This window comes from Corythoichthys intestinalis, chromosome 15 (genome assembly GCF_030265065.1).
Source record: "Corythoichthys intestinalis isolate RoL2023-P3 chromosome 15, ASM3026506v1, whole genome shotgun sequence".
NCBI lineage: Eukaryota > Metazoa > Chordata > Actinopteri > Syngnathiformes > Syngnathidae > Corythoichthys > Corythoichthys intestinalis.
In genome coordinates, this window is record NC_080409.1 from 43,135,215 (window position 1) to 43,146,685 (window position 11,471).

Here is an 11,471-nt window from a genome sequence, read left to right on the forward strand (position 1 = left end):
AGGGACAGGTACACGAGGGCTTGGACGGGACTGGACTTGACTTCAACGGTGACACAGAAACTGACATTGACAATGACGCAACAAGGACTGAAAAGAAACTGGGAGCTTATATACACACGTAGACAAAGGGTAACGAGACAACGAGGAACAGCTGGGTAACACACTAGGATGTAGATTGCAGGACACTAGGAGAAGGCACAACAGGTGAAATCAATGGGCAATCACAGAGACAAGTCACACAAGGAGAAAACCAACACAAAACCTAACATTATGTTCCTGTGTTTTCCAATAGACCCCAATCACCAACGTCACACAATCACATGATCGCTGTATTGTGCCACCATATTGTCCGTCATTGTGTGTCATATTGTCAATGATCGTAGTTTGTAAAGGTGGATTCACTTGCAAATTATGGAAGCCCCGATGCTTTCAGACGCTGTAAACTCATTGGATGAGTTGCATAAAAGCCGTTATTTGGAAAAGCTTCGGTCGATCCAGTCGCCGGATCCATATTTGATGCCCAAACCGATGTTTCCTCCCGTCCGGTCCCGTCCAGTGTGTCAGAGCTCGTCCTGAGACCACAAAATTTCCAATCATACTCCAGTTTATGTCACGATGGGGAGTCGGGTACCCAAAATCGGCACGGGCCCGAATATAAACCGACATTTGGTCAGCTGAGCGTCACCGTTGTCACGATTGTAAAATGAAATTTGATCGACAACAGGCCGGTGTGTGCCGAAAAATAGCTGCCCCGCGTGAAATGTTCCCCCTGCCGGGGGCGGTTATTTGTAACGCTTTTTTGGCGTGAAAACATCAAATGTTTAGAGGAGGTCTGTGTTACAGTAATGGATTTACGACTGTAAGATCAGTTTTAAATAATTACATTACACAAAATATTAGTAATGTATTATAGTAACAAATCGTGGACTGGGCCACATAACCATATTTGAACAGAAATGTATTAGTCTACAGGTTTTCACGACCATATCCCAATGACAATCACACAGGTATGACATTTATTAGTTCAAGCAGAGTAAAATAATACATATTCACGGTACAAGACAGTCGTTTCCGTGTGGGCGCTCCCGTCAGGAGGGACATTTCACGCAGGTGGGCTATTTTTCGGCACAAAACCTGTTGTTTCGCTCACCTTCTTGCTGCGCGACCGTGGCGACGAGCTTCGTAGTCTCCGTCTGATGATGTCTGCAATCGTGGTGGCATCATATTGATGTTTTCGCCGCTGTCTAACGGCTGTCGACACAAACGCATCATGGACCGAGATAAACAAACCGTGCTGCTTTAGAGATTTGCCCTTTTAACAATGAGCACACAGCAACTTCTAAAATGACCGTTTATCTTCTCTGTTACTGCAACCAACCGCCACACATCCCTTCACCATTTTGATAAATCAATGTTAACGATTGTCAGGAAGGTTTTTGGGTTCGTTTACTAGGCGGTGATTCATTAGACAAGCAGAAAAACACGCAGTAATAGGAGGAATGTACGTAGCGGTAATATGTAAACACGATGAGCTGACGGACAATATGGCGGCACCAGTCAGGGGGGCGGAGTTGTGACGTCACGTGATTGGGGTCTATATGCCCTGAATGAATACATTAGGCGACTGTGGCTTATCAGACTGAGCTCATCATTGTTCTAGCCAGAGCCGGTGTTCAAGGTCATAACTTGAGGTGTTTTTCCCCTCCTAGAGATTTTTTTTCTGTAACTTGAGATGTTTTTACCAGGATATGCCATAGTAAGTTTTGGTTTTGTTTCTATGATGTCAACCCATAAATTGAGGCATGCCCTGCATTTCTCTTTTGTCCACATGCGGAGAGGATGCTTTGTGCGTGGCTCCGCGTCTCTACCCTTGATATATCATGTTTATAAAGTCTTCGAAGCAGGCAATCTTTGGTTGGGTCTGATTCATTTCTCTTAATTGAGCTATCGAGGTAACACTTGTCTTGGAGTTCAAATCTGAGCTTCCCTGACAAATAATCCAAACTCTGACAAATAATCACTCCACAAGTGTTGTGTGAGTTCATGTTTATCTTTATGACTTAAGTTTTTTTTTTTTGTTTTAAACTCTAGTTTCCCCTAAAGTTCAATTGAAACGTGTTTACTATCATTCATAAAATACCTTTTTGTACACCGACTTCAAACAATAGCCTAGCCACACCCCACAACCCTCAACTGCATTGAGTAAATAAACTCCAAACAGTTTTTCCTCTAGGGAATTTCCTGGTTGTGTTATGTGTTCCCACACTTACCCTGAATTTCAAGATATGTTATCACAGTATTTTCACAGAAATTTGAAGATCTTACATAGTCAACTAGTTTTAGGGGAACCCTCACATATCAAGTCTGGCCTGTTGTTAAAATTGAACCTAAAGCAAAATGTTCTCTTGGCCAATTGGAGGGGTCCGGCTCATTAGCAGATTGCGGTGGTCAGAATGCCTGCCCTGGTTCCATGTGTCATCACACAAACATCTGCAAATGCTTCAACATGCCCCCCTTTAGACACACACACACCCCACACACAAACACATATACAAGCCTCCCATGCTGTTCCCTCTCGTCCCCATGTGAATGGTAAACAGTAATCTGCGACTTCCCCTCCAACATATTCATTTATCCCCTCAATCCTGTGGGGTTGGACCATGATTACAGGGCAGACCAGTGAAGCCGCCCAAATAAACACCCCTCAGGCAGCACCAAGGCCCGTCCACCTCACCCTAAACACCAGTTTCCCCCGGCTGGATCGGGTTTCAATCAAACCCACGCACAGCATACAAATAATAGGAAGTAGTAAGGGGGGATCGTCATTCACACCAGATGAATGTAATGCAGTCGTGGAAATATGCCACATTTCCCATACCCCGATTACAAAGTAGAGAAATATATGTTAGGGCTGTCAAACGATTAAAATTTTGAATCAAGTTACTCACAGCTTAAAAATTAATCGTAATTAATCGCAATTCAAACCATCTCTAAAATATGCCATATTTTCTGTAAATTATTGTTGGAATGGGAAGATAAGACACAAGACGAACATAAACATTCAACATACTGTACATAAGTACTGTATTTGTTTATTATGACAATAAATCTACAAGATGGCATTAACATTATTAACATTCTTTCTGTTAAAGGGATGCACGGATAGAAAGACTTGTAGTTCTTAAAAGATAAATGTGAGTCAAAGTTATAGTAATTTTATATTAAAAACCCCTCTTAAAATCTTAATTGTATTAAATTTGTAAAAATTTCAAACAAAAAATAAACTAATAGCTCGCCATTGTTGACGTCGCCGAGCGGTAGAGCCTAGTTCGGGCCTAAAAAATCCAGCCCGACCCGACACGGCCCGCTGGTATTGAGGCCCGACCCGGCCCGAGCTCGATCACTTAACTAGATTTGCAGGCCCGAGCCCGAAAAACCCGATTTTTTTTTTTTTTTTTTTTTTTTTTTGAGTGACGCGGAAAAAACGCAGCAGCAGCAATTTATTGTCATTTCTTCGAGTTGGCAGAAAAAAACGCAAGTTTTCTTAATGTTTAAATAATCTACATATTTTTTTTAGAATTATCAAAGCATTCACACAACGAAATAACGCTGGGAAAGTTTGTTAAACATATTTCTGAGTGTGTGGGACATTGTTCTCACATGGACGCGCCTCTCTGACAAGGAGAGGGAACAAGAGAGGGCGGCGCCTCGGCCGTGCGCAAACTACAGCGGGAGGACGGCGTTCGTGCACACGCACAAGCAAAAGCGCAATACAGAGAGCCTGCTCTCCATTTTATTTATTTATTTATTTTTTTTTTTTTTTTTTTTTGAGTGACGCGGAAAAAAACGCAGCAGCAGCAATTTATTTTCATTTCTTCGAGTTGGCAGAAAAAAACGCAAGTTTTTTTAATGTTTAAATAATCTACATATTTTTTTTTTAATTATCAAAGCATTCACACAACGAAATAACGCTGGGAAAGTTTGTTAAACATATTTCTGAGTGTGTGGGATATTGTTCTCACATGGACGCGCCTCTCTGACAAGGAGAGGGAACAGGAGAGGGCGGCGCCTCGGCCGTGCAGCGGGAGGACAAGAAGAAAAAGCGGCCGGCGCCACGGCGTTCGTGCACACGCACAAGCAAAAGCGCAATACAGAGAGCATGCTCTCCATTTTTAAAAAAAAATAATTTATTAGTCCGGCATGGCGGCCCGACCCGACCTGACCCGAACGTGAATGCTTAAATTGTGGGCCCGACCCGACCCGACATTCGGGTCGGGTCGGGTTGGGGTTCGGGCACAAAATCTAACCTCTACCGAGCGGGACCTAACATGGGCTCCCTGCCTTTCTTCCACAGTGTCTTTAACTATGTAAGGTAGTGATTGAAATACACCACGAGGTGTCAATGGTGAGTTTTAAATTAATTAGAGATCTAGCCAAGGCAAAGTCTGAATAAGTTTTATGTGTATTTTGCATAGCTATTTTGATTGGGAATGTCAGTTCTCTTTGCATTGAGCGCGTTTCTTTTTGTGAACACTATTTTTTGAGAGATAGGAATATTATTTTTGTTGTGCTTTCACTAAATGATACTGTAGCGACTTAACTGTTCCGCCCAAATGCATGATGGGAAGTTGGGCAACCATGACTGTCAGTGGTGGCTGCAAATGGTATACCGCAGGGGTGCCCAAGTCCAGTCCTCGAGAGCCCCTATCCAGCTTGTTTTCCATTTCTCCCTCTTCCACCACACCTGACTCAAATAATCAGGATCATTATCAGGCTCCTGCAGAGCTTGCTGATGAGCTGATCATTCGATTCAGGTGTGTTCAAGGAGGGAGACATGGAAAACAAGCTGGATAGGGGCTCTTGAGGACCGGACTTGGGCACCCCTGGTATACAGTATGTTCTGCGTTGTGTTCAATTAAGTGTGTTAAGAAAAAGATCGTCTTCTATGAGAGATAGGAATATTGTTTTTGTTGTGCTTTCATTAAATGATACTGCAGCGACTTAACTGTTCCACTCAAATGCATGATGGGAAGCTGGGCAACCATGACTGTCAGTCGTGGCTGCAAATGGTATACAGGATGTTCTCCGTTGTGTTCAATTAAGCGTGTTTAGATAAAGATCGTATCCTGTCATTCTTCCCCATGTTCTTCCCCACAATATTTAAATTTGTTGTGTAATAGTTGCCAAAGCTTAAGCCATTAAAATGCGCGGTCAAATGAACGCCTGTGTCCACTTGCATTTCTCTGGCTTTTCGCTCTCAATGTGCTAAAACGGTGTCATTGTAAACTGTTTGAGGCAATGCCTGAACGGGTCATTCCATGCATGCGTTAATTGCGTCAAATATTTTAACGTGATTAATTTTAAAAATTAATTACCGCCCGTAAATGCGATAAATTTGACAGCACTAATATATGTATTAGCTTTAACGGACGGAGCCAATTGCAAGTGCCAGAACTTACAGTTTTTCAAGTAATAATTCATTGGTTTTGTGTTGTGACCAAAAATTTGACTCGAGCAAGTTTCCGAGATATCACTCGATTGCAGTGAAAAAACGTAAAGCCACTATCACTAAAGCCCCTTTCACAAACATACCCCGGTAAATTCCCGTATAAGATGACGCGGGATTTACTCGCGTCATTGCTTTCACACATGTAGAGATATCCCGGGAATGACAAGGGTTGGACACTTTCACCGACTTGTCCCGTGTTGCCCACTGGTGCTCTCTGAGCAGGGAGGGCTGCTGGCGGGATTTTATAACCCGGACATGACTTCATTTTTGGTCGGCATCAGCAGTCACAATGTTGGTCAAATCATGCTTTTTTTACAGAGCCATTTGTGGGAGCATTCCCGACGTCATAACTGCAGCCAATCCAAGCTTATCAAGACTGTATTGAAGCCCAGGCGATCCAAGACAAAGGTACCGAGATATTAATTTGCTGGGCGCAATACGACACCTCTGCTGCCCGGGTTTTGAAATCCCCTACGTTGTCCTGGTATTGGAGTGTATTTGTTTTGATGTCTTATCGACTCTCTGCCTTCCGCTTAGGTTAGTATTATTGATCCCCGTCAACCTACTGTCACGGACCCCATTGTGTTATTCCCCCTTTTCCGCGATCACGTGTATTTTTGTTTTTATTTAATAAACCCTTGAACGCTTCCCTCCGTTGTTTTGTGCTTTGAGGTACAACCTTGCTTAACATCGGCAACAAAAATAAACCACACATTTCCAAAGATGGACGATGGTCTCTCTTTCTCGGCTCGACGATCCAGAAGCAATTTAATTTCGTTATGTTAACTTTTCAGCATAGACTTCATAACCTATTGACATGGCACGGGAAACGGGGCCAATTCGTAGGGGGCCTATTTTCAAAAACTTCAAATTCAAATATTTACAAAACCAAAGCTGCTACCGACCTAAAACCAAAACACACACATATCTTAGCCATATATGAGTCTCCATGAGCAGCGTATCAAAAAATGCAAAGTCGTTCTCTTATAAAATCCCGATGTATTATTTTTTATATATGTATAACACAACTTAAAATGGCTATAAAAGTCTCAGATTTTACACTAAATGCACAAAAAAAATCACCAAATGCAGAGATAATCACCTATATTTTCAGGATCAACAGCAATATTTAACATATCCTATAGGTTTTTGACCAAAATAGCAATTTTTTTTTTTTTTTTACTGCAAGTTTTCAACAGCTAATAAATCACTCAACTTAACATCAGAAACTTAATACTTGAGGAAAACATGCAGAATCAATTATAAATAATATGTAAATAAATTATTAATAAATTCTATATACAATCACAACTTATTTTAGAATAGAATAGCCCTTTATTATCATTATACACTATATAATTTTAGCAAATGAGGCTAGCGGCCGCCTGGCATAACAGGAGCTTTTCTGGCGAAAATTCTTGTGAATAAATGCTTAAACCCCCAAATTCTTCATAGATATAACGTAAAACAGTCTCGATTCTTGGTTAAAAGGAAAGAAACCGTGCAGTTAGCGTTATGTATATTGACGAAGTACAATGCTACTATGTTAGCGAATGAGGCTAGCGGCCGCCTGGCGTAAAAGGAGCTTTTCTGGCGAAAATTCTCATGAATAAATGCTTAAATCCCCAAATTCTTCATAGATATGGACGTAAAAAAGTCTCGTTTCTTGGTTAAAAGCAAAGAAACCGTGCAGTTAGCGTTATGTATATTGACGAAGTACAATGCTACTATGTTAGCGAATGAGGCTAGTGGCCGCCTGGCGTAAACAGAGCTTTTGTGGCAAAAAATTTTTGTGAATAACTGCTTAACTCCCTTAATTCTTCATAGATATGGACGTAAAACAGTCTCAATTCTTGGTTAAAAGTAAACTATGAGGCCAGTCAGTTACAAAAATTAGCCGCCTCCATATGTAAACAAAGAGAATTCCTGTGAATAAAGGCTTCTATCACGCATGCATGGTACGAAAAATATCTTACCTTGAATCCTCGAACAAATCACTCCTGAGACAATCCTTCCTGTTTGTAGCCTATGCAGTACAGCTTTCGTAGTTAAATCCAATCATAAGTAAATCCAAGCTTAAATCCGACATGAGCGTGTGTCGTCTTCGGCGATTACTAAATGAAGCTCGGCCCCATCTGATAAGGCGTCGGGCAAAGAATGACAACGTGACACATTCAATAGTAATGATGTCTATGGTTTTCAGTTTAATTTAGCTATTTCCAGCTTGCTATGTTGATAATTGCGATGTTTGTTTACCGTTTTTCGTCATGCTGCGAAGAAAGAGGAAGTAACGTTCAGGCCGCCATGATATTTACATCATCAGCCATCGTGTTGGTACCTGGGAATTTAACGCTTGCTTTCACTTATGCCTCGTCCCGGGACTTTCCCGGATATTATACTAAGACGCAACCCATGAAATGTCTGCATAATCTCCGTGTCAGTCGACCCGGGAAATTGTACTCACATACAGTACAAGGGTTGCCCGTTTAAATTCCGGGATTTTAACGGTGTCAGTGGCGCCTCCAGAAATTTTTCATAGGGGTGGCCAGATGGGGCCACTTAAAATCTTGGGGTGGCCAAAACTAAAAGCCATAATTTCAGGTTTTCGTTTTATCATTGCAGTAAAAAGGTCAGGGGAAAACTATCAGAAAGACTTAAGGACACTGCTACTGATGTACCTTGGTGTATTGTGTAATATTTGATGTTACTAATGATTTAATGTGCATAGTCCATAACTGTCCAGTCAACATTTTGAGTTCGACAACAATTCTGTTTTATTGTGTTATGTATATATTAGACATAAGGTGTACATTTAACTAGGGCTGTCAAACGATTAAAATTTTTAATCGAGTTAATTACAGCTTAAAAATTAATTAATCGTAATTAATCGCAATTAATCGCAATTCAAACCATCTCTGAAATATGTCATATTTTTCTATAAATTAATGTTGGAATGGAAAGATAAGACAAGACGGATATATACATTCAACATACTGTACATAAGTACTGTATTTGTTTATTATAACAATAAATCCACAGGATGGCATTAACATTATTAACATTCTTTCTGTGAAAGGGATCCACGGATAGAAAGACTTGTAATTCTTAAAGGATAAATGTGAGTTTGCATATTGTGACTAAATATTGCCATCTAGTCTATTTGTTGAGCTTTCAGTAAATGATACTGTAATGACTTAACTGTTCTGCCCAAATGCTTGATGGGAAGTGGTGCAACCATGACTGTGTGTGGTGGCTGCAAGTGCTATATCTTCTCTGCGTTGGGTAGACTACAGGGTATTAAGAAAATGATCAACTCCTGTCATTCTTCCCCACGTCGCTTCCCACAATATTTATAGTTGCTGTGGGAGAGATGACAAAGCTTTTGCCAATTGAAAGCACGGCCCCAATGAATGCTTGTATCTACTCCACTCACTTGACACTGCCTCTTATCTCTGTATATAAGTAAAACAGCGCTATTGTAGGCTGTTTGCGGCAATGCGTGAATGAGTCGTACCGCGAATGCGTTAGTTGCGATACATATTTTCACGTGAATAATTTTTAAAAATTAATTACCGCCCATTAACGCGATAAACTTCACAGTCCTTCATTTAACAAAACGAATTAAATGCATTCATTTGGGATGAAATGCATAACTGTTGCTACAACAATCTAACGATATACTGGCAAGCGGGGTGGCCAATTTATAGCCCCTGGTGGCGCCACTGAACGGTGTTTCGGTGTATGTGAAGGGAGCTTAATACACCTTCTGATGAATATTTCACGTGTTAGTCACATACAAAATAAGACACTAACAAAGACCATGAGAATTTGCTAATGCTGAAATAATTGTGTGGTGAAAGCTCAGTTCCTGACCTCTCACATTACCTTGATTTGCCTTAAAGGCATATTAATGCATTGATGTACCAAAGGGCCTTGAAAAGTAAGCTTTACATTGAGGTTCCTGTTCGTGAACTATAAGACAAATAGGCAACTTTTATACATTTTCTTGACCAGGACTGCTGTTGGGGTCTGGGGGCATCTCGCCAACAATACACATTTTTTTAAAAAGTCTTTTAACAAAAGAAAAGTTTCTTTTTTTTCCCAAGTTATGATGGTGCTACATTTTGGTTGCCCGCAACTATGTTAAACTAAGGGGAGAGTTTCAGTTAGAGAAGCTTTACTGTACCTTCATCAGATTAAAATACAACGTTTTATAGTGCGTGTCAATTACTCACAGATATTCCTGTCCTGTTCCAGTGCTCGTTTACAAAGCGTATTTTAACTTTATTATTTCAGTTTTATTAGATTCATTCAGCAGAAGGTCAAATGCCTCTATGTAATGGGATAAACTCACTTAAATGTACATTTGGGTCTGTTTAACCCAACTTACGTAACACTGTAGTTTTCAAATGCTCACATACTTTACTTTCTAGCTATTTACAGAACTTAGAACATCACAAATATGTGTTTTCCTCAAGGGCTTTTCAACTGTATTGGCCTTCCATCTGAACCAACATCCTTGATCGCAATCACAAGACAAACTTCACCCATGCGCCTACAAAATGAAGACAGTGCTGCACGACAAACAAAGGCGCTTAATGCATCACACAAATGAGTAAGCGTGATCCTTTTGGGTGGTCACACTTCATAGAAAGAACCAGTCAAACACGCCTGAAGGCCCCGAACACTTGCTTTTCTTCTCGCCTCAATACCTTCATTACTCACTACCCTGCAATTAGGACACCTAAAAAGTGTTGTCCTGTGAGGAGAGCAAGGATTTGGACACTACATAATCATGGGTATGTACTGTTGAGTTCATCTGTCTGGTACCTTGAAAACAAAATCAGCGACTGTGAAAGCCACACCTCTTGGTAACACCTTGTGAAAAAGGCGAGATTTCATGGGGTCCTTATAAAAATGACAGGCGCCTTCAAATTGAACCACCTCAATTTGTTTTGACCATAGCATAGCATCATTCAGTTAACATTAAAGTTCCTGATGACATGGGTTACATAACCTTAAATTGCATGTAATCAGAATGCTTCCAACCTCAAACAATGAAACAAACAGGAAACAGAAACAAATAGAAAACAGATTGGGAAAGAGCTTATGATTGCTGAATAATCATTTACTGCATTTACAGTCATGCAACTCAGAAATAGGTAGCGAGTCACATACCTTGAATTGAACGTCAGTTGCTTTTTTACTCCGCCATCTTTATTGTCGCGAGTCGTGACACAACATTCCAACATCTACCTTGACATAATTACATGCATATTCTGTAGCCACTCTGTTTGATTGTGAATTGTCTAAACCAGTGATCCCTAACCATCGGGCCGGGGACCGTTACCGGTACATGGCACATTTGCTACCGGGCTCAGAGAAGTTATTAGTAGGGCTGTCAAAATTATCGTGTTAACAGGCGGTATTTAATTTTTTTGATTAATCACGTTAAAATATTTGACGCAATTAACGCACATGCCCCGCTCAAACAGATTAAAATGACAGCACAGTGCAATGGCAACTTGTTACTTGTGTTTTGGGGAGTTTTGTCGCCCTATGCTGGCGCTTGGGTGCGACTGATTTTATGGGCTTAAGCACCCATGAGCATTGTGTAATTACTGACATCAACAATGGCGGGCTACTAGTTTATTTTTTGATTGAAAATTGTACAAATTTTATTAAAACGAAAACAATAAGAAGGGTTTTAATAGAAAAATTTCTATAACTTGTACTAACATTTATCTTTTAAGAACTACAAGTCTTTCTATCCATGGATCGCTTTAACATAATGTTAATGCCATCTTGTTGATTTATTGTTATAATAAACAAATACAGTACTTATGTACCGTATGTTGAATGTATATATCCATCTTGTGTCTTATCTTTCCATTCCAACAATAATTTGCAGAAAAATATGGCATATTTTATAGATGGTTTGAATTGCAATTAATTACGATTA

General features: G+C 40.3%; 1 long non-coding RNA gene across 1 annotated transcript; it reads right to left on the reverse strand.

Moving 5' to 3' along the window:
- Nucleotides 1-282: 282 nt before the first annotated feature.
- LOC130930943 (uncharacterized) lies at nucleotides 283-7,843 on the reverse strand. Its single transcript, XR_009067136.1, has 3 exons — nucleotides 7,766-7,843; nucleotides 7,486-7,644; nucleotides 283-1,251 (listed from the first exon to the last, which is right to left on the reverse strand). It is a non-coding gene; the product is annotated as an uncharacterized LOC130930943 (long non-coding RNA).
- Nucleotides 7,844-11,471: the final 3,628 nt, after the last annotated feature.